The following is a 25207-nucleotide window of genomic DNA, read 5'->3' as shown; positions in this document are numbered from 1 at the left end:
TTTCAAGAAGATCACAGCTGTAAAACTGTGTATAAGCAATAGTTTATGAACAACATATATAACAGAAAACAGCTCGTACCATAAGTTTCTCGACATAGGTGGACCTGTTCAACGAGTGCAGCAGTGGCACACATATCCCACGTGGCCTTCCACCATTGAAATGCCCCAGAAGGACCTCAAGACGATCAATAAAGTGTAGGAACTTGTGGATGTCGATCCGGTCAACTTCAGTGCCATTAGTAACAGCCGAGTTATTACAGAGTAACAAACGAGCAGACTGCTTAACTCTGAAAAAAACCTACACGTGCCACCAATTATAAGAAAATATTAGTTAGAAGTAGCATCTTCGTGAGAGATTTGTTGCTACTTCTAAAGTTAAATTGTGATTAGTTAGACAGAATAGGTGGATTAAGAAGTAATCGAGGCAACAAGCAAGAACCAGATACAAAACTAACATGGATGAACAATTGGAACGACGTCGGGGTGGAAGATCGCAGAGAAGATGAGACCAGGTTCTGCTATCTCCATCAAAATTCGTGCGCCAACTTTCAGTCCGTAACACTTGAGAAAGTTTATCCAAGTTCGGCCATAAAAAAAGCAGCGATCTTCTTGGTTCATGAACCCAACTCGGAACTTATATCCATGGCTTGTCTTCACTGTGACCATTAAACTAGTGTATTCAGTTATGGCAAGGCCGAGCATCTTGAGTACATGTGTTCTGGCAGAGCAAATAATACACTGCAGGAAAAATAATATGAGAACACAACATGTTCAAAAAAACCCCACCCTCCCGGATAGAAAAGAGGATTCTAGGAACATACTGTGCGCGTTTCAGAATGCTGTGTTAGGATGAGAAGGAACAAGTGTGGCGTCTCGCCGAGGGCGCAGAAACCTGTAGGGTACTCGCACTTTGGGCACTGCAAATGAAACACACTAGATTCAGTAGGAAGAAAAATGCATCAACGGCGGCGGCTGCCATCCTAGGATTACCTGCGACCAAGGGACTTGGATTTATCGGGGATGGATGAAGAATTCGTACTGGTTCTCCATGAGAAAACCCTATGCAATCGCCGAGAGGGGGTTTTCTCTGAACAAGCAGATGAGGGAGAAGGGGATTCAGGCCCAGTGAAATATTGCCGCTTCGTCCGTCCAGCTTACTGCTATAGCTGGAAAGGGGGGGTTGTGATTTGACGGCTCATTGGGCATTACTGCGGCGCTACGACCGGGGTGTGTCTACCGTGAAGTTGTGCACTCTAATTTGTGCATATGGCATGTGGACCCCGTTGGCGGTTGCCCCACATATCAGCGAAAGGAAGTAGAAAGACAGGAGTATCTAGTTACACAAAAATATATTTGTTGACAGAGAGATACTCCCTCTGTAAAGAAATATACAAATCTTTTATATCACAGGCTCACCTTGCCGAGAAATATACTCCCTCTGCAACACACGGGCATTATGGGGGTTCAGCTGAGAATATAATACTCAGATAGGCTCACGGTTCTGGACTTTGGGCCGCAGGCCGACCCTGCATGTTTGGGGGCCCATGTGATCTACCTCAGCGCTTTTCATATTGCAAGCGATCGGTATGGCGCTGGTTTTAGATGCTGTCGCAAGGCGAATACACAAAATTGAATAAAGTACGGCAGCTGTTGGAATGAAATCGAACGACAGTTCCTAACCAGCGATCAGAGTTGCAATTCTATCAACGATATACCATGTGATAAATAATACTGTCGTACTACTTATACACACAGGACACTTGTTTCACCATGCCAGATTATTACATCAACATCGCTCGGAGGATAGATCAGTTCTGCAGTTGCGTGCTGCTACTGAAGAATTTCAAAGTTGATTTGGACCAGCTCTCCTTGCCGAGAAAGTTCGATTTTGACATCATCCCCTACCGCAAGATATGATTTAGATTTGAACCTTGACCATCCTTTAGCATCAATCATCATGCGACCATACTTTGTACTTACGGTATATTGAGCAGGTTCATTCACACCAAGGCTGCGCATGGTAAGAGGAACTTGGCCGCGGTCACCCGGATTGTTGAACGACTCCCTCGTTCCTCTAGGAATTCTCTGTTTGCAAACAAGAAGATATACCCAAATAGTTAGATCAACACAGTGAATCATGTGAAACAACATGGAAAGAAAAAAGAACAAAGCACTTGGGCGGCCAATGCTTACCAAGAAGGTGGACATGTCGGTTTTTGTAAGGACTTTGGTATATGAAGTGCGAACTGCAGCCCAGTCTGTTGCCGGTGCAACTGCACGGGCTAGAGCAGATGCAAGTGCAAGTGTTGGTGCAGGTGCCGTAGCCGCTGCTGCTGCCGGAGATGGTGCTCCTTGTAGAGCTGGTGCCGGTGTCAGAGCAGGTGCCGTTGTCGATGCCCGATCCTCCGGTAGATCAGACTGATCCGCTGACGCGGTCGGTGCCCAATCCTCAGCTGGATCAGACTGAGCTGTTGCCGCTGTCAGTGCTAGAGCAACTGTCGGTGTTCGATCTGTGCAAGACATCGGCGATCGTGTCTGGTCTGCTATGATCAGCTTTCTAACTTGACTAGGATCCGTGACCGTGATCCAGTTTTTTTCTTCATTTCTTTTAAACGTGAGAAGGACTAATTGTGGCGTTTTTGTTAAACCAAACTGCAGTTCATCATAGGGATTCAGCTTGTACTCAGACAATAGACTGATCCAATTTTTTCCAGTAATATAAGTGATGGACAGTGTCTTCGTTACTGACACGACATAAGAAGTGAAACTTGCAAAAATAGCCATCGTAGAGCAAACCAAACGGTTTATTCTGTGATGAATGTCACATGGCAAAACCTGCATCGTAAAATTGCAGGAAAAGAAAGAAAACATGACATTAAATCAATAAGATTTAGACAGTAAATCAATAAGATTTACTTGATGTGACACGAGTGAATCCTTACCAGGAAATCACTATGTTGAAGTACTAAACAGAAGATTGATCGTCCAACTACGCGTGGCATGCAGGGGCCCCGCCTACTCCCACAAGCAGGACAGTCCAAAGGTCGTGACAAATCGTATGGACCGAACATCCATGGGACTGGAAATCCTGGTGGGTGCGATAAACCCTGCAATGCATACAGATATTGGAGTGTAACCATAATTGATAAACCGTCCTCACAAAAAAATATGATCTGGATACTTCAAAATATACAGACTGAATTGAGTGGATAGACATTAACATAGACATTAACATAGACCGTTCACACACCAAAAGCGACAGTACTAATAAACAATACAGGGTTCACAAACACAAATCAAGTACTGAACAATAGTACTTACTACAGACAAGCAAAGTTGCACTAACTAAACTCTGCAGACTATTTCTTGCCACCGACCTACGGGATGAACCCCGCATAATTGACTAGGCCATGGACTTTGTGTGAGATGTCTACATGCACCATCACCATCTTGTCAACCTTGGAGAACCTAACAGAGTGGTCTTTCCACTCATAAACATGATGATGAAGACAGGCCGCATCAGATTTGTTGGGAAGCTTTACAAGAACCACACCCTTCGTAATCGAAGGCACAACCAGGAAATTGTTGTGGTCAAGTACAACCTCGAGAACACGCCTGACAACAATGCTACAGGAAAACACTGGTTCAGGACACGTGGCGACAAGGACACAACAGTTGGATAGTTCAGCAGTAGAACTCATCATCAGGTCTTCCAGTTCACTCGGCATGACTTTGAGAACTTCATCTCCACCGCGGACCTGGTTCTAATTCAAACGGAAACCATATTTTATTACTACCTCCGTTCAGAAATATAAGATGATTTTCGATATTATACTCCATATATGACTACATATACGCACAGAAATGAGTGAACAAAGACACTAGAACATGTCTTCAAAGGCATGAGAGCAGAGGGATTACATGCAATATCCATAACACAAGTTACTGAGGCAAATATACCCTCTAAAAAGGTAGCATTGATGTTCATAAAGTACTCCCTCCGTCCCAAAATTCTTGTCTTAGATTTGTCTAGATACGGATGTATCAAGTCACATTTTAGTATTAGATACATCTGTATCTAGACAAATCTAAGACAAGAAATTTGGGACAGAGGGAGTAATTGAAAGTAATCTATAAGAAATCAGTGTCAACATCTCGCATGTTTTGGTCAAAAGAGGAATTTAGAACCATCATTTGGCACACTAAAATCACATGCAAGATCACCCAGAGAGTTGTACTACCAGTACTAGTACTGCGTGTTAGATGAAAAAACACGAGCAAGATCGAGAAAAAGATCGTCAACAAGAGACATTACCTGGACTTGCTTCATGAGGGATCCCGGAGAGGGGGGCTTGGACAGGGCGATGGCTTTGAGCTTGTCTGCGATAGTCTCGGCGGGGTGCTTGCGCTTCTTCGTACCATGAGCCTCGACGGTTTTGGCCAGAGCCATAGACATCACGTCGGCCGGTGCTCCGGCGTCCATCCAAGAGAGGAAGCTGAGAGAGAAGAGTGAAAGGAGGAACGAGATGAGGGAGAAGCGAAGTGAGTGGGGGTTTTCTTCAAGAGAGGAAGCTGAGAGAGAAGCGTGAAATGATGGTTGCTTCGTCCGTCCAACTTACTGCTGGAAAGGAGGGGGTTTTGTGATTTGACGGCTCATTGGGCATTACTGCGGCGGTTAGATCGGGGTAGTCTACCGTCACTCTACTACGGAGTAATTTAGTGCATGGCTAGTGGACCCAGGTGCTGGTTGTCCCACACGTCGGCGAAAGTGAGTAATTTAGTGCATGGCTGGAGGAGGATCCGCATGGTAGAGCGTGTCCACTGTTTTTCTGAAGAAAAAAATGATTACAGCAAGCGTTTCCACTCTTACGACGGAGGAGTGCGAAACACGGCAGCCACTTGAACATACACAGTGCTCCTACTACTAGGCATGTGCAGTGGTTCATACGTCAGTACTACAAAATCTTGTTGCTAGTGTAGTAAGATATGAGGATAACAAATGATGTTGTGCCCATGTCAACTACTCCTATATGTAACATAGTATCGCTTTTCGACTGTCCGGTCGAGAATGAACGATGAGATCAATGTTAACAGAACTAGGTCCACAACACACGGAGAGTACGGTGCTACAGTACTCCACGAAACATGAACCATATGAAGCACGAATAGTGTTAGGCAGGGTGTATGAAGGGTGCACGGGATGGGAGCAAAAGTTCCCTTCTCGACCCACTTTTGGGTGTTTGGCAGAGTGCATGAAGGGTGCATGAGTCGACACTAGTAGGTTGACAAAAATACACGAAGAGGAAACAACTATATTGAGATGAGAATGCAACCAAACACACCCACACGCTTTGTGCTACAGTGACTGATCTGCACCGTCTGAGTTTGATCCAATGGTCATGTTGCACCGAGACATGGACATGCCCATGCAGAGGGCGCCTAAACACCACCGAAGTCCCTCTGCTTCTCGAGGCGCACGATGTTGGTGATGCAGGGTGCAACCGCCCGCAGAGCCCGCTCCCGGTCGACGGGAGCCAGCTCGTCAAAGACGGCGTCGAATGGCACGAATGGATTCCGGTGATGGAGCCCTGAAAGGATTCGCCTGGCAACGGCGACGGCAGCCCGCAACCCCTCCTTGTCCAGCTCAGCCCCCACCATCGCGCGGAGACGGCTCAGCTCCTCGGAGATATAGGTGAAGAAGGAGACCAGGTCAGGAAGCCGCATCTCATTGAAGTCGACCGGGTGGTCGAACGGGTTTAGCCTGACGGCCGGCATCGTCGCGCTGGCACGACGGTAGGCATCGCGCAGCCGCAACACGTGTGTGGCAACTTGGTTCACCAAGTGGCTGAGGCAATCCTGGACCTCGTCACGATCGGCCCGCTCGCGCTCCAGCCGGCTCCCCTGATGGCCTATCGTATCTCCCACTTTCTGCACCAACGCCGCCGACGCCTCGAGCATCTTTGTGGTGGACGCCTGCCGCTTTTGAAGCTCCGTGAACTCCCGCATATAACGGAGGAGCATGGCACTCCTCTCCTCCTTGAGCTCATGGAGCTCCACGTCCTTGGCCCTGAGCTCCGCATCCTTGACATGGAGCTCCTGTGTCAGGCGCCTCACCTCGGACTCTGTGATCTGCTGCACCGCCATGGCACCAGGTAGAAGCAATGGGGAGAGGAAGCAAAGGGGGCGAAACGGCTAAAAGGCAATGCAATCTACAGGAAGGCGGAGGGAGCGGGGAATCTTTTGGTTTTCACCACGGTAAAACACCAGTCGACGACTTCTCACATCAGGGAGCAGTGGGTTTTTACAAGCGGAGTCATCATGACTAATTGCTGCCGCGCCTGCTCCCGTCAATCAAAAAATTAAAAATCCTGCCGCGCCTGCTCCCGTCAATAAAAAAAAATTAAAAATCCTGCCGCACCCAAACACCAGAGCAACGCCGTGGTGGATATTTAAATTTACCTGTCGGCAAGTAGATAAAAAAAGGGGTGAAAAAACAAATGTGGCGGCGGCCTAGCTAATCGGTCGAACTAGCCCAACTAGCTAGCCACCGTGCTTCACTGATGTACTCGGCGGGAAAGGTGGTCTTTCGTGATTTGATGACTCATTTACTTGCTTCGGCGCTACGACCGAGGAGGACCCAGAAAACGCGCGGTAGGGCGTCCCACGTCAGGAAGAATATATGCGTGCACCACCCGGGAGGACCCCGAAACCGCGCGGTAGGGTGTGCCACGTCTCGGCACGGAGGAAAAATGTGCGTGTAAAAATATACTGTATCAGACGTAGTACCTATGGTTCGACCTCGGGACCCAGCCAGTCGGTCGAAAACACCCCACTAGCCACACAGCTTCATCATCCAAACGTGGCACGGAGGATAGATGTGGTTAGCTCCGTCTCGACCAGCCACAACGTCTCTTGTTCTAGGCGATTCTTCTATTTTCCAAGCTTTTTTTTAGTTGTAATAACACCACGGCAAGCTAGCACCGCTCTTCGTGTGTGCCCGTGCAAAGGTTAGACGATGGAGAGAAGAGAGATTGAGATCGCAGACCTGGGACCCACCAGTAAGTGAGACAACGGTCATGCACGTGTTGACGAGGCACTCCCTCTACTCTACTCAACGCAAGTACTGTATAAAATCACGTTATGGGACAAAGCCAACAACCATTCGTTTTTTCAGGCTATCGACTTACGCTTTGTAGTCCAGGTTGCCAGTTCGAATCTCGTCTTTCAGATTTGTTAGTTTTAGGTCCAAATTTGATTAATGACAAGTGGGACCCCCGTGTGTTGTTCCGATATTTCAGTGTAGGATGGTTTTTTTGAACAAACACTTTGCGCGGTTAGACAAGTAACGGCACGAGTTACACGTATTTTGCAAGTTTATGAACAAAAATGACAGCGGCATAGAATATCACATCCACCCCGCAGCTTAGATACTATGGTGATACGAGTTTTTACACCGTTGGAAGTGAGATCCAATGGCTTGGGAGTAGTCTTTGTAATTATGCGCAATTTCCAAACTCTCCAAAGGTTTTTTTGCAAATAAAACATTCATGCCTCGTGTGTGCCGCTGCATCTTCGATCCAACGGTTCCCCGGTGCTCATATTAGGTGCTCCCCGTAGCTTAATTACCCGCTACGGTGATATGAGCATCTAGGTCGTATGATCAGTGATCAGATGGCACATGCGTAGTACTTGTACTTTCTGCGCATTTCCCAAACTCTGTCAGCCGTATATTGCAAAAACATTCAAACCTCCTACTGTGGGCCGTTAGATCTCATTGAACTCGTATCACCATAGAATCTACGGTGCGGGAGCACCTCATACTCTCCCGTGCGAGAAAACATAAGGTGCTATCGCAGCTTGGATGCTACGGTGATACGAGCTTGGAGGTCGTTTGATATGAGATCCAATGGCATCTGAGCAGTCTTTGTGCTTGTAAGCAGTGGCCGAACTCTTTTGGGGCTTTTCTGCAAAAAACCATTCGAACCAGCGAGGAGGTGTTGGGTCACAAATCCAACGCCTCCGAAGAGCTTGTATCACCAAAGCATCTAAGGTGTGGTAGCACATGATATTCTTACATACAGGAGAATATGATGTCCTCCTTCATCTTAGATGCTACGGTGATACGAGCTTCGAGGTCGTTGGATATGGGATCAAAGGGCATCTAAGTAGTTTTTGTACAAATTGTGTGCAATTCTCAAACTCATCAAGGTTTCCTGCAAAAATATTAAGACACATCATGTGAGCTGCTATATCTCAGATCTACAAGCTCCAAGCAACTCGTATCGGCATATAGCATCTAAGGTATGGGGGCACATGATATTCTCCTGGGAAGGAGGGGTGGGGGTGCACAACCAATCGGTGGTTGGGAGGGTGGGGACAAATATAATCTAAACAACCCTAAACAGAGCTCCACAATTTTATCTAAGGTCGAGGGGTTGACCCCCGACAATCATAGCTCCGCCTAAACACAACATTTGCACGTACTCTAGTACTAGACATATTCATGTTTCTGTTTCATGTTCATTTTAAATATTGAACTGAGGACCATGGATGTCTTACATTTTACTCCCTTCGTTCCTAAATATTAGTCTTTTTAGAGGCTTCAAATGGACTGGCACATACGGATGTATATAGACATATTTTAGAGTCTAGATTCACTCATTTTGCTCCGTATGTAGTCACTTGTTGAACTCTCTAAAAGACTAATATTTAGGAATAGAAGGAGTATTTTTGAATTCGTGTCATACATGCATGGTTTGGAAAAATAGATGCACTATACTTATTGGATTATTGTTATGTTCGTGTGTGTGTGTGTGTGGTCATATGCTTGATACATACAAAGTTTCCTCACCTCCATATTGTTCATCTTTTAAATTTGAATTTGCATTGGAAAACTTACTAGGGATACCATGAAATGTGAAATCCACGTTGAGATCACTATATCACAAACTCACTCTAATTCAACAACTCGTCATAAATCAATTACCACGTTGAGATTAGTATTTGCAAGGAAAATACGGGTATTGTAATACACATAGATTCGTTCGGCAATTTAAAAGGTTCCTTTCGTATGCTCGAATGGTAGGACCCAACGACGTACCAGCCAGACCTTGGCTCGTGTTGATCCTAAAAAAAACCGGGCCCGTGTCCTTCGGTGGCGTGCGTGGTACGCACATTAGGCAACCCCAACCAGTCGAGCCTCAGCGTTTCAAGTCGAAATATCTGGCGGCCAGAATTCCAGCCCTAGGAAATTCCCCTCATGTCTCCGGTCCATAATGACTACCGATGAACAATGGAGGGATGCTTTAGTAACTAGACAATGTTACCTACCGTGCCGAGCACGGTTCAATTCCCTCGGTCGCCGCTCGTCAAGGTCACCCGTCAACTGCATTGCCTAGTACTACTACTACTACACCAGGATGAGCACATAATTGATCCCGTTTGTTCGTGCCTAGTACTTGAGTTAATATATCAGGCAATGCACTGGTATGGAGGGATTATCCTTTTACTCTGCATATATAACTTGTCTGAAGTCTAACTAAGCAAAATGTTTGACCAAATCCTTTCTTAAGAAATACAACAGGACAGATGTACAGCTTGAAAATTTATTGCATGATGCAGGTTATGATATTGTTTCGAATCCTGGATCTTAAATTTCAAAAAATCCAAAAGTGAGCATAAATTCTTGAAACTAAGCATGGTCACGTGATATGGCACAAATATTACTTCGTAAGTTTTTTCTTCAATTTGAGACAAGCTGCTTATGACAAGTTGCACAAATGAAGAGCCAAGGTATTTTGGAACAAAGACCTGACACGTTAAGGCGAACGCTTTCACTATTGAAACCGTGGGCGTTTACGTGCCGCCACGAGTCCCCGCTTCTCATCGGCAGGTGCCGTCTGAGCAAGCGTGTGAGTCGACGGGAGGCGTGCGAGCAGACCGCTGCGCCGGCTGTCAGGGAGGCGTGCGAGCAGACCGCTGTGCAGCCTCCGTCGCCCACCGTCGTCCCAACTGCTCCCACTTTTAATGTCGCCGGCATCACAGTTTAAAATCAACCCCGCACTACCCGGTATTGCTACAATCCTCTCTCTTCCTCTCCGATTCTCCTGTCGTCTACCTCCAACTAGCCTGACCTAAACGTACGCCATGCCGCATCACGATGGTCTGCCCTTAGTGTTCCAGTTTCCTGAGGAAGACACCCAGCCGGAGTCTCAAGAACATAAGGCGCTTTGGGACGAGCTTGAACTGGCCTTGCGGGAAGACGCCGCGCCTGTCCCCGCTCCCGTTCCGGCTCCCTTCGCCCCGACTGCGCCAGCGCCCATCCCCGTGGCATTGATGGGCTGGGAGCCGCACATTGTCGCCGAGCTTGATCCCACGGGGTTCCACGAGGTCCCCGTCGGCTTTCACGCGCCCGTGCACCTGCCTGCGCATGCGCCTGCACGTGCACTGACACGCACGCCCGTGCCGGTGCCCGTGCACCTGCCAGCGCATGCGCCTGCGCGTGCACTAACGTGCGCGCCCGTGCCGGTGCCCGTACACACGAATGTCTCCGCCGCGCCGTTGGCAGCGCATGTCCCCGCGCGGGTGCCAGTGCCCCCTTCAGCGGCATGGATGCCCGCCGTCGACCGCTTCCTTGCACCAACGCCAGTCGCCTCCTCCCGCCAGTTGACTCGCTCCAAAGTCCAGAACATTTTGGCCTTCCTTGAAGCTAGGCCAATGTCCAGGAGTACGCCAACAACGGCAAGACGCTGCCGTCGCCGTCGGTCAGTGGCCCGACGACACACAGAGCACGGCAGAGGAGCCGCTTCCCACCGCGAGACGCCCCCGCCGCCGCGTAATCTAAATTTTCCATGAAAAACGTTCGGATTGCCATGCTTAAAATCCGAATGTTTATCATTTCCGTTTATTTTATATCGATCATCGTATAATTTAAAGTCGGAGTCAGACTGAGTGAAATCTTTGGTTTGATCAATTGAATGTTCTGCTAGAGCTGTATCAAATTAAATATAAAACGTCATCAAGCCACATGTATTCCTTGTCATCCAACGACCTAGACTGCTTCAATGTCGAGCGCTCAACACGTTTAGCGTGCAGTTAATTTCATGCCAAAAATAGTGCTAATCACATGACAACACGCAAATAATATCCTAGTAGTTAATATCCGCATGCACTTAATATACTTCCAAATTAACGTGCATTGCATGTACACACTGACTAGTGCTGCTAGTACGTGAAACTGGTGCCGTGACTTGTGAACGCGTCCAGATATGGTCAACGGCAACATTGCCCGCGAGTTCTTCCTGTTTGCCCGTGCGTCTAAACGCAGAAGGGGAGGAGAGAGCACACATGGAACCCACCAGTAAGTGAAGGCGAATAGTACTAAAAATAATATTACATGTTATCCATTAATTAGGCTGTGGTAATATAAAAACATTATGTGAACAAAGGGGGTACAGCAAACGTTGCTATTCTACGTATGTTGCCTATTGACGTGCGGCTTGAAGGCCCGGTCGCATGTTCGATCCTCGTCCTTTATTTTTTAATTTGTATATGGGTCCAAATTTGTTTCAAGACATGTGGGCCCCTCGGTGTGTATTTTGTAGCACTTTAATTTGTGGGTCAAAATTTGTTCCATTCCAAGTGGACTATCGGTGTGTAGTTTTGTAGCTTATTTATAATAATTAAAGAGAACAACATAGTTTTTTCAATAATACCATGGTGCGACGTTGAAGGCGAGAAAGGACGTGCGAGAGAGCGATGACCGAGCCAGAGGGAAATCAACTAGGGGAGTTGCGTGGGTTGCAACGGTGTTTGGAGTAGTTGTGGGCCGAATGCTACGAAAATATAATCTAAACTGACCGGAATAAATGCCTACACAAATTAATCCAAGGTTGGAGTGCCCCTCGTAATGTAAATAGCTCCGGCTTTGCGAGGGATGGAGAGGTAGTAGCTTCAACGCGTGGAAGATACGGTGTGAGAAAGCGAGGTCAATCGAGAGACATATAGATAGAGAGACAAAGTGAGTGTGGTCCGACATTCATTGAACAAATATATATGCTCTGGAGAGATATTGTCTGATTGAGCTTTTTGGCAAGGGTGAGGGCTGTAAGATAGAGCTTGAGAGATGATCCAGTCACAGACGTGTAGATATATTTTGTGCGTGGGAGGAAGCAAGGTCAACCGATCACATAGGGTCGCCGTGCGATCGAAAGAGTGAGACGGGTTGGAGAGAGTGACCTAGATAGACGATGTGCGTGAGAGAGTATACAATGTGAATAGGTCGAATTGGGCACAAACATGGTGATATATCGTTTTTGTCCGAGAAAGAGCGAGGTCAATCGAGACATACGGGGAGAGAGAGAGAGATTGAGTGAGCGTGGCCCACCATGAGGTCGAAAGAGTGGCGGCGGCTTGGATGGACTGACCTAGATAGACAATCTGTGTGAGAGAGTATAGAGTGTGTCGATCGAGGCCCGAACAGGGAGATATATCATTTGTGTGTGAAATAAAACGAGGTTAAACGAGACTCAGATAAAGAGAGCGAGATTGAGCGAGTGTGGCCCGCCGTGCGGAAGAAAGAGTGAGACAGTCTCGAGGGAGTGACCTAGATATACAACGTGCGTGCGTGCGCACGAGAGGTTGGGAGGCTATATAGGCAATGCATGTATTTAGCGCGAGAGGGTGAGAGGGAGAGGGGGAAGAGAGAGAGAGAGAGCTCGGCATGGGGTGCAATGGCGGGTGTGTGAGGTAAATACATTTGGTAACAGAGTGGAAAAAGGGGTTGTGTAGTTGAGAGACTTAGAGATCGAAACATGGAGAGAAAGAATGAACGTGTGTTGGAAACCGATAGCTTCCTAAGGTGGTTAGGAGAGGAAGATTGACCGATACAGGAAGTATGTAGCGTTTGTGCGGGGGGGGGGGGGGGGGCTAAAAACAACATTTGAATGTACATAGTACGAGACTTAATATCAATGTTTCAATTCGGTGTACATTGTAAGATTTGAACCGAGGACCAGGCATACGGGTAATTATTTCGAATTCGTGCCATACTAAGTTTTGAAAAGTTGACATTGACTCAGTTTGTTGTGCTATTTTGTAGGTCATATGTTTGAATCCATCCAAAAGTTTTCTCACTACCATGGTGTTCATCATATACATATGAATTTGTATTTAAAAAGTAGCGTGGATACAGTGAAATGTGAAATCCACGTTAGAATTGGAGATCGCTACATGACACACACTCTAATTCAAATAACTAACTACGTGACACACACTCTAATTCAAATAACTAATTATGTGACACACACTCTAATCCATATTAGTGTGGGTACCGTTTCAATTTTTTTTTCAAATAACAGCTCATTAATTAATTTATAGTACTCCCTCTGTTCACTTTTATAAGACCGTGAAGACATTTCAGACAATGTGCAAAACAGTTCATTTTAAGTTGTCTGAAACGACTTATAAAAGTGAACGGATGGAGTATCTCGTTTCGAATGACTAATTATTGCAAGGAAAACACGGGCATGGTAATACATACAGATTCGTTTGCAAATGAAAGAAGATTTGTTTGCATTCTCAAATGTAGGCGCACCAGGCAGACCAGGGTCGTGTCGGGGTGGACGCTGCTTCGGTGCCTTAAAGGCAACTGCCTTTGGGTCACTGACATGTGGGCCTGCCACCTGTTGGGCCCACATGTCATGGACACAAAGGCAGGTGCCTTAAGGCACCAAAGCATAGTCATGTCGGGGTGGTCGCGTGTGTCGGACGGACGCGTAGCACCCAGCCACCCACCCCCTCCCCCCAAAAAGGATGACGACAATATAAGTTCGCGCTTCCATGTTTCGGATTGAAATATCTGGCGGCCCCAATTCCAGCCCTGCAAAATCACTCTTCTCCACCATCCCCTTCCGCGCCCAGATTGCTCAAATCCCTAATTTGCCGCCAACCCTCGAATCGCCCCTCGTCTCGTCTCTTTCCCCACCGTTCCCCACCTCTGTGCCAGACGACGACGACGAAGACGACGGTCGCGCTTCACCACAGCACTGGAGCTACCTCATCTACGCCCTCGTCCACCGCACCGGGTGGTCCACCGACAACGTCGGCCGCCGCAACCGACGTGCCTCACAGACACCGAGTTCCACCGCATCAGGTGCGCTTCACCGACGCCGTCTCCCAGCTCACCAGGGCTACTTCACCGAGCACATGGTCGCACCTCCGCCCCCGAGGCCGTTGGGGCTTCACCAACGGTCTCGTCCACCGCATCGTAGCGCTCCGCAGCCACTCAAGATCTGCATCCGTGCATGGCCAGCCAACGCCAGCGCATCACCCTCAACGGCTCTGAAGTGACCCGCACTCTAGCTAGGCGAGCATGCCCAAACGCCGGCCCGAACTAGGTATCCACACATCACTCCCTTGTGCACTGTTCCGACGATGTTTGGATATCCTTTCACTGCTCTCTTAGCTTACACGCCTATGCAACTCTGACTTTAACTCTTATTTATTCTGGAGATATCATCTGAAACATGCAAATCCATTTTTTAGCGAAGCATGACGGCGCTACGGGATTTGGTACACATCCTGCACACCCGTATAACCTTGTAAGTATCTGGCCTCCGGTACAACATCAAGGTCGATTCCTCTTATTTGATCAACCATTAGCCGTGTCAAAAATGCAGAGGGGGATGCAAGGAGCACAAGGCCTGCACATCCAAGCAAGTGGTAACATGGACTTGTACATGGAACATCCCAAGCGCAAGCAGAGCTACAGTGAGCCTGTACAACAAGCTAGCGTAAGTCCCTGCATTTCATTTAATTCGTACTGGCATTCGTGTATGATTTGTGTGCAGTGGCTGATCCACGAATTCAAGTTACCAGGGGCGAATTTAACTTAAAAAATACGAAGGCACTTGCACTCCGGAAATCAACATAACTTGAGAAATGTGAAGCTACATGCACTTTGAAAACCAGCTAATGATCCAAAGTAGTTCAGATTATAAACACTAAATGATGCAAGCACCAAAAAACACAAAATGCAACATGGTGTACAAGGACTACAAACATGGTCTGTACCTTCTTGAATTATTTGTTCTCTGGCTGAAAATATCGAAGTGTAATTGCACGTATAACCAGTGCGCAAACTGCATATCAATATATCTATCCTGCACAAGTATGGCAATAGTTTCAAACAACATATTAGAAAAGTATTTATGCTATGTTGTCATGATACGGGGACTTTCTGGTAGATGGCCTCGACGTTTCCTCAAGCTATGAAAATGCACTATAATTTGCTTGTCATCAATGCCTGCAAATCTCTGTCTCTCTCAACATAGTAGATCATCATTAGACACTAAATCCTTCAATGAGCTTGCAAAATGCTTGCATTAGATCCCTCATTAGACACTATATGTTCATCACCAGGAGCATGTAAAATGTTTGCATCAAATCCTTCATTAGCAGTCTGTTCATTAGACACTTCAGGCTCAAGAACAACATGAGCTTGTATGTTTGCACCGGAAACTTGATTAGATACATCAGATTCAGTCAGTTCAGTATTGATTGGGGGAGTTATAAAATAAGTAGAAATTGGTTTCATTTTCTCATAGATTCCCTACATACAAGCAGTTTTACAACACCGTCAGGTTTCACTATTGGCCAGAAATTGAAGAGTTGAATTAGATATAATCAGGGATGTGATGTACCTGCTCGTTGCGCATGCTACTCTTGCAAGCTGCGACTGTCCGTTTGCGCAAGCTCGATGCCATGCCCGTGTTGCCGCCGCTGCCTCCCACGCAGGCTACAGCCAGGGTTGGATCTTCATCTTCTTGTCCTTCCGTTCGCTTGAAGCCCGGCGACCGCCCTCCAACGAGGGCGCGAGGAAGTGTTGTGTCGGTCTGTCCAGCGGCGGCTAGGTTAGGAGCGAACCAGACTGGAGGCTGGAGCGAATGAATTGGGATTTTTCCTGTTGTCGATCGATATGGGAGGCGCTTGTTTGGGCCGCGAGCCTGCTATAGGGCCTGCCTTGCACTTATGTTATTGGCCCATCAAAATTGAAACATTTTTCTTCATTTTTTACATTGCCTGCTCGTGCGTTGAGACGAACAAACTAGCGTGGGCCAACCTCGACGACTCAAACTAGGTGCACACTTTCCAGCCACCTGAGGCGGCCGCCCATACCAGCCCCTATGGTGGCGTCGCCCCTTTTTGCGTGTATGATTGGATAGTGAAAAATATTCCAGTGGCGCTTTTGATTTACCCACAGAATGGTTGAATTGCTTGTTTCTATGAACTGAGTTTGCCAATAATGTGAAGGATGCCGGTCTTTTCATCCTATTGTAGATTGCTTAGATCTCGATATGCCAAAAGTAATCACATGAAATATACAGTAAAAGCCAGTGTGATGTGTTTGGCTACAACTAGTCTGACTACACGTCCTCATATAACATATCAAGGACGCACCATCTTACCAGATTAACCATTCGACTTACCCATGCAGTGTGGGAAGAAAGAAGTATTGGGACTGCGTATCCAAGCAATTGATGCCATGGACTCCTTCGTACAACCTTGTAAGCGAAAAAGAAGTTGCAGTGTGCCTGTAGAAAGAACTAGCATAAGTTCAGTTACCTGCTTCTCGGAATTTTAGTTAGCCACTTATTGCAAAATTGTTCAATTACGTTGCTTGGCTTGATTTAGTTTGCTACTGATTACATAATGGCACAGCCTGTTAATCATATTGTAGACTGCGCCTATCTATGTGTTTGATACTTACTGTTAAGAATTACCTGTTTGCCTTAACTTAAATATCTACTTGTTGGTTTAACTGCTTTGCTGCTGCAACAGCGGGTTACAATGATGTTAATAACTACTTTTCAGCATCCAATTGAAACTCTTTAATTCCTTGTTTGTTTAACTGGTTTGCTGTTATAACTCCCAGTTGAGATGTTTTGCGAACTTCAACTTTTCTGAATCCAATCGGAACTTTAATGGCAAAACAGGTTAGCCCAAGATCAAAGAGTGAGGTCCCCATGGACGTTGCATCATCCCACAGCAGTGGCACCGGCCCAATCGTGCATTATGAATTGCCAACTGCTGATGCTCTAGAGGCTAAACTAGTGGTAGAAAGAGATTCTGCTTCTGCACTTAGAGATGAAGTTAACATGTTGAGGAAGCAAACAACACAATCACAAGCAGTACTCAAGACAACCATTAAATATTTGGTGGATTTCAAAACGAAGCAAGCTGAGACTGACCAGATTGTTAAGGTCCTGAAGGAAAAAAGGAAATTAAATTCCTACTTGGTAAATCATAGGTGAAATGTTCTTTCCATAGTTGAATAACCTTTGTGTTGTCTGTTCATGTAATCAATCCAACCATTTGTTTTAGAGATCATGTAATAATTGTTTTTTTGGTTTGTAATTTTATTTGAGCACAAGTCTGTATTAATTGATAAGACTCGAAGACATTTCATTTGGATTGCTGTGCCAGACCTAAAAATATGCCAATCGGGCTGAATGTGCATTCGGCAATAGTAGTAGTATAGATGGACCATAAGTGGCACGCATCGGAAAGGGCCAAGATGCTGGCTAAAAAAAGGATGTTGTTGTAGCCAAAAAAAGTACAGCGGCCTGGCTTATGTATGTTAGTTGATATTATTGATCCATATACTCTATAAGTGTTTATATGTCTGTTAGTTCTGTACTTTCTTGGTTGATTGACTCGGTATTTGAATCTTGATACATCGCTTGTGTACATATCTAAATGGGAGTACACATTATGCTACGTGTGACATTTGAGTTGGACATGAAGTGTTCCAAATATTCGAATTCACCTTAAACTGGATTCTAGTTTCTGAATTTGAGTATCGGCATTTGTAAACCATATTCATATATGACAGTGGAATACATCTTTGTCGTCCTTTTGAAGATATATAAAAACACATAGAATGATTTATAAAGATTCATATAGGAATACAAAATGGATTCGAATTTAGTTGCCAGGGTAAACGTGGATGCTTATTGTCCCAAAATTCGAAAGAAGCAGCAAAATGTCCACTCCCACGTCGGCTGCCCGAAGCCAAGTGTTTGGGAGATGGAAATTACTTTCTACCCATTACACGGACAATCCATCGGCCCGATTTCCACTGCTCTAAATAGGGGTAGGTTAGTAACTTCAATTAGACGTGACACGACCGCCTCTGAGCCCATTCCGACACGGTGGGCGTCAAACATGGGCGGCAAAACGCATTTGATTCAAGCTCGTCCGAAATACCTCTGTTTCTCCCTCCATTCCCCATTCATACACGGTGGGCGGCAAAATAAACTCGACTCGGCCGAAATCGATGTAGGCAAATACTTTCAATAGGGGCAGGTTTGTAACTTCACTCAGACGTGACACAACCGCCCTACCTGGCAGCCCCGTTCATACACCGTGGGTGCCAACCATGGGCGCCAACCACCCTCTCCTCGCCCGAAATCGCTCTGGGCAAATATTGGTGAGATGCGAGATTACCGTCCTATCCCCAACCGACGAGACGTCCAAATTTTAAACGGGGGCTAAGTTCGTAACTTTCCCATATTTCAGACAGGCGCGTCCCAAAAACATGGTTCCCTGTACCTCTCCCTCCATTTTCCCATTCATACACAGTCCACGCTAGAACACCCCATCCCCACACCAGCCTCCGTCTGCTACCCCATCCATCGCCGCCATCCTCCACCACATCCATCGCCACCGTCCTCCACCATGCCGGAGCGCCTACCAAGACCGCTTCGTCCACTACTAGAGATGGACATTTCTCATCCACAGCGATGGACCAATAGCCTTGCATCGCATCCTCTCGCTTCATCGGCGTCGTCGTCCTCTTTGCCGAGGCCGCTCACACGACCTTCTCTTCCACCGCAACGGGACTTATCCCCCGATGCACCTTTGCTTCAACGCCACCGACAGCCATCGCACCCCTGATGCCTACACGGCGCCGCAAGAGAGGTGGTACTTCATATCTCCTCAACTTTTTGATCTCAACCAGAAAATAGATCTTAACTTGGTTGCTCTACTTTCTTTTCAGCTCTTAGAATTTAGTTCTTAGTTCGAAGCAAACAATGGATGCTAAATATCATTTCTCCGGTTTGCAGCTTCAAATCTGCCATGGCACAACCATAATACGGTTTAATTGATCATGCTTAGGGTTTAATTGATCATGTTGGTTCCCTGGTGGTTTCTTTAATAGAAATCGGAGGGGAAACCCTCTTTTGCTAAAAAAAATATGCTTAGAGTTTCCCCCTTTTATGATCACTATACGATCAAAATACGTGCTTCGTGTCATAATAACACTGCTCCACCCATCAAGCTAAACAAGCTTAGTTGTTCAAATACGAATCTGATATTATTAAAACAGAGTTGTTTAATTGGTCAGCTAAATGTTCCTAAATTAGTTTCGAAAATGCATGTTCGCCGCTCGGGTGTGTATCTCTACAGGGTGCCCACGGTGGGCCGGTCCACCCTGGGATTTTGGGTCATCCCAGGCCCCGATTCCCCTCTGTTCTGCTGCGCGCTTCTGATCTCTACTCGCCCCCAGCCACCTGCCTTGCCGGCGACTTGCCGTCCCCAGACGGCATGACTCTAGGAGGAGACGCCGGACTAACAGGAGGCCAGGAGCCGCTCGCCCAACAGCGTCACTGCTGCCCGGGCGCACCGCCGTGCCTACCTTTCCAGTCCGTTCAGGGCTCAGGCATGCAGCACCCACCAAGCCAAACCGATTTATCCTGAGATACGTCCTCAACACTCAGCAGCCACTCCTCATCACCCATTTTCTAATTGATTCATTACTCATTAGGCAGGACAGTCATTAGGGTTTGTTGTGTGCTCAGTGCTACCTACACTTAATGGTTCAGATGTATTTTGGTAATCTTTAGTACCTCTAAAGTTCACAGGGTTTTCAAAATTCCGGCCCTCGGAACAGAAACTAGTCATTTTGGATTGTTGGTCGTAGTGACATTGACCCAGATTACTACTGCAAGCCAGGTTTGTTGACAATTTTACTTGTCTTTCTTACTCATTCGATATAATATCCAATTATTCATGTCGATTAGTTGCAAACAATAAGTGCTAGACAAACTTCTTCATTCAGATTTTGGACGGTCTCTTACTGCAGTTACAATTCTGCATACTTGTCCTAGTAAGCTCACAAGTAAATGATTGATTCACTACATCTATGCTTGCCTTGTCATATTTGTTGTCAATATTCTTTTAGGGTGGACCACCCTGTTTCTAAATACTGGAACCGTAGACATGAGTGAATAGTATTTCTCTATGTGATCTCTTCCATCATGTGTGGGTAACGAACACTGCATTGTATAGAAAGAAAGTGTCATTTCCAGCTTTTACATAGGTTTCGATCTTTTACATGGAATACAATCTGCCTACTTGCTTTGTGTCGCACTACCAACACTCCACCCTTAAAGCTAAACATTACGCCACTCATAATTGCTTAGTTTATTTGTTCAAATACGAATTTCATATGATTCTAATGTTCCTACTTCAGTTTTGAAATGTGTGCCTGCCTGTTATAGAGACATAAGGGGTTTGTATTTCTGTGTGTGGTCTGGTCAGCACGGTTGGGGAGGTGAACTTTGCATATGCAGGGGTTTATAGGGAGACACTCTCTGAGTTGAATCCGCAATGCATTCCATAGATAATCTGACTACTTTTTATGTTTTCATGAATCTCATATTCTGAACAGCATCATAATGATTATGAGCTTGCGCGCATGAAAAGAATAAAGCAGAACAATGCCATGGCTGTCAAACTTGGCATTAAGGGACTGAAATCAAGTCTGGATGCAATGCAATGCAAACGCTCTCCACCTACAGATTCATGCTCAGAATATGATCCTAACAGTGATTCTGAGCTAGAGGGAGACCTAAGTCAATGTAGCTCCCTAATGGAGGAGTCAGAGGAAGATGCCCTATCTTATTCACCCATCAAGGTACTTGCTCTAACTTTCCAAGGTTACATTGCTCACACATATCTTGCAACTGATGCTTTGCATTGCTTCTACTTTGTTGAACTGCCATTAGCTTAGTTTACACATCGTGTATGTGAATACGCCCTGCCTATCCATTTTCAGTACATATTCCATCTGTCATCATACCATATTTATCCATTCAAATGTTTTTCTTGTGTATCAGACGTTCAAAAGGAAGAGGGCAATTGCTGATCGTGGAGGAGCACAAGCAAAGTATTTGGAAAAGGTAGTGGCACCTGATAAATCAAATAGCCCATTAGGTGTAGTTGCAATATCACCTGACCCCCAAAATACCCCAACTCTAGCAGACTCTAGCCCTACTACACTGGTCATTTCTGATGCCCCAACTCAGCAGACCCCAACTGCAGCAAACAGTATGATTATGCCAGTTGACATAGCACCAGCTGTACGACGCAAAACCCCCATTCCAGCAAACAGTACACCAAATCCAGTTGCCAAATCCCTTTTCGAACCAGAGAGAGCCCCAATTGCAGCAAATAGGACCCCTGTTCCATTTCTTCCCAGTTTAGAAGACGAAGCTTATGTTGTTGTCAGGAACTTTGTGTGCATCTTTCCTTCATGGAAAGATTATACCGCAGACACAGAACAATTTCCAGTCTTCCTCCGCAACTTACGCGTAAGTAATGTACTAATGTTATTCATGGTCATTACTGCATATGTTTCTGCTGACAGAAGACACAAGATTTCCTTCTTTTAAATAGGCGAGGAGCAAACTGGATTGTGATGACGAGCAAGGGTTGGTTGCGCTTTTCAAGCACTCATTGATGAAGTATCGTTCCTACCTGAGGCAAGCGCACTTCGATGGCTAGCCTCTGAACAAAATTTCTGTAAAGTCTCCGGTGCTACATTTATCCGACGGTGAGTGGAATAATCTTGTTACACATTGGTCTCGGCTGCAGCGTAAGGTACTATCTATGATATCACATCACAATTTGAACTACATTTCTGCATTTGCCTTAATGTCTCACTAGTACGAAAACTGTTAGCAGAAGAACATTCGTTCTCAAGGGACCACAGAATCTCGCAACTATACTGCACACTGCATTGCTCTTGTGAGTACCTCTTGCCCTGTATGACCATACTTACTTGCATAGCTGTTTGATTATGTAGCATCACTGCACATGTTAGCCTCGTAATCGTCCATTTGGTGGACATTATAAGATCCGTATGGACTCTTACATAAATTTAGAATCAACCCAATGCTTTTGAAGAGGTTTAGCTTTGTAGTTCTCTTGTAAGGACTGAACGTGGTCTATCACTGTACTTACATTAACAACTACTCCCTCCATCCCATAATATAAGAACGTTTTGTACAGTACACCAGTGTTCAAAACACTCTTGTATTATGGGAAGAGGGATTGGTTCATTTTGTAGCATTCTGCATCTTATCTCCCTCGCCCACCATTTACTAAAAAAGATCAGATCTATATTTAATCTTACCAACAAGTAGAATACACAGACAATGCCAGTGCAGAAGTGTAGCCCATTGCTCTTGTCAGTACATTTTGTCCTATAACGCTTGTACTTCCAGGGATTGGTAGTTGATTATGTAGCATCAATCTGCATCTTATCTTCATTATCCTCTATCCCTTCCAGTATTATCATATCTATAATTACTCTCTACAAAATGTAGAGTACAGGCAATGCTTATGAAGAAGATTATGTGCTGAAATTCTTGAGTTATCCTTCCCTTGACATGGAGAAGGGCATTATAAAGCCGGTGTTAACTGTTAATGTAAGTCAGTCCTTCTAAAGCCTTTATCCTCAACTGCTGTTTAATTTTCTCATACTCCCTATCGTTTACTGCTGTTTAGTTTGCCGTTTCTACCAAAATGCATGTTCGTAAGAACCGTAAGTTCTAAGTTTTACTTGTAAAACCAAATTCCTTATTCATACCATGCACATTACTTAATACTCCCTATATGTATGCTTGTTTTTGTGGATCTATAATCCAGTGTGTGGTGAAGCAGCCCACGTTTGCACCTTGTCATCTCCTGTTTTATCTTACTGATGTGGCTGATGATATGAACAACATGCCATGCACATTATCCAAAATAGATACAATGTTTTTCTTTGCCCTTCATCTATGCTTGTTATGTTGACATGGTAATCCAGTAGTGTGGTGAAGCTCCCCGCATTATGAACAATGCCAAATTATGCTATTGATATTTTGAACTTACTCTTTATTTTCTAATTTGAAATTGGATAGAATTGACAGAACGGTTATCATCTTTGTTTATACACGTGCAAAACCTATCATCTCTCTGCTTTGTTTCAGGGTGATATGCCTGATGGCATGCACAAGTCTGCTGAAGGCTGTGAGACAAACCCAACATATATTGCAGCAAAGAAGGCAAAACATCTTGAAGATAGCGAGACAACCCCAAAGTCTTGTCTTGATGCAGTGTTCAAGTTACTTGAGACTAACAGTCAGACAAGCTCACAGAATTCGTTGTCTGAATCAGTTCGACTTCTTCAGTCCCAAGTTCTAGCAGAAAGGCATTCTGCAACTCAACTTTGACTTGAAGTCCTATCTCTAAGAAAGATTGCGGAGAACACCAATGAGAACCTCATCGCTAAACAGCTACACCTGGAAGCTCTGACCGACATGCTAGGCCAGTCTCATAGCCTTGCTCAGCAGCTTGTGCAGCAGTTCCCCCGCAAGGCTAACCTTTCTTGAACTGTCTTGGAAGTGGTCTTGGTTCAGTATTATTTTTTACGCTGCAATGGTGCCCAGTTTTTGTAATCTGCTTCTTCGTTGCGCTTTATGATCACTGGTGGCGAACTTTGATGCCCAGTGGATGTAATATGTGTAATAGCCGTGATAGCCTAGCATAAGTTGCTTGCTTATTTATTTCCTTGTTGTCTTGTTTATTTGTTTGCTTGTAGTTAGTGCAGTTCTTTTTCCGCGGTTTGCTAGTGGCTGCAATAACCTATTTTTTAAAACTAGGCCACAATAACCATGGGCTAATATTTACTGTAGTGACACTGGGCCTCCTACGGGCCATAGAAACAGTGGGCCTTCTACGGGTCGTAGAAACAGTAGGCCTTCTACGGGTCGTAGAAACAATGGGCCTTCTACGGGCCGTATCATCAATGGGTCTTATACGGGCCGTATGATCGATTGGCCAAACATGGGCCAATAACAGGCCGCATTATGGCCGTAAACGGGCTAGAGTTCGAATCGTCCGTTCATGGGCCGACCATAACGGGCCATTGTTAATAGGCCGTATTTGATGACGCTATGAAAACGGTCCAACGTATTAACGGACCACAAACGGGCCGACTGTAACCACGGGCTGAATTTGGCCCACAAGCAGAAAATGACAGTAACGGGCCGTAAGTAAACGAATGCTGGAAATGAGCTCAAGAATAAATGGGCTCTGAGAAGGCTGAAAGATAACATGGGTTGGAAACGGCCCAACGGAATAACGGGCCGTTAATGGGTATAGAGTGATACACTGTTCATTACGGGTCAGTTTCACCACGGGCCGTTAATGGGTGTAAAGTGATACACTGTTCATTACGGGCCAGTTTCACCACGGGCCGTTATTAATAGGCCAAGAGTTACATAGGGCCTCATATGGGCCGAAAGACGTCATGGGCCATACATGGGCCAGAAGTGAAAATAGGCTAGAATCATATTGGATGGCCCAGATGACGCTACTGGGCCTAATTCGGATAGGGCGTAATGGGCCTTGGGTTAGCGGGCTGTAAATGGGCTATATGCGAACATACCGTTAACAGGCTTTCCATGGGCTGGCCCGCCACCTTTTGACCAAGTCAAACGGGCCGGCCTTTTCACAGGAATGGGCCTCTGTTGGGCCATGCCACGTGTCGACGTATCATAGGCGCCTTCTGTCCAATGAGTGGATGACATCTGTCCCAACGATGAGCCGACACATGTTTCCTCCAGCCAATGATGATTTTACACGTGGAAAATCCCCATTGGTCGGGGCTGTTAACGGGTTATCGGATCCAAAACCCGACCCGATAGCTTAACGGCGTTCCGTTACGGTGGATGCCATGTGTCGGTCATGTCAGGACCCCGATTCCAAGTCACACCGATCTAGCCTGTAACACCTCATATCACATTGCGGCCTCACGCACGGTACTCCCACGGGTGTCGCCTTACCATGGCCCGGGACCGTTTGCGCCTTTTGGCTC

This window comes from Aegilops tauschii, chromosome 1 (assembly GCF_002575655.3).
Source record: "Aegilops tauschii subsp. strangulata cultivar AL8/78 chromosome 1, Aet v6.0, whole genome shotgun sequence".
Classification (NCBI taxonomy): Eukaryota; Viridiplantae; Streptophyta; class Magnoliopsida; order Poales; family Poaceae; genus Aegilops; species Aegilops tauschii.
The sequence above is the reverse complement of the archived record's forward strand: the minus strand, read 5'-3'. Positions refer to the sequence as shown.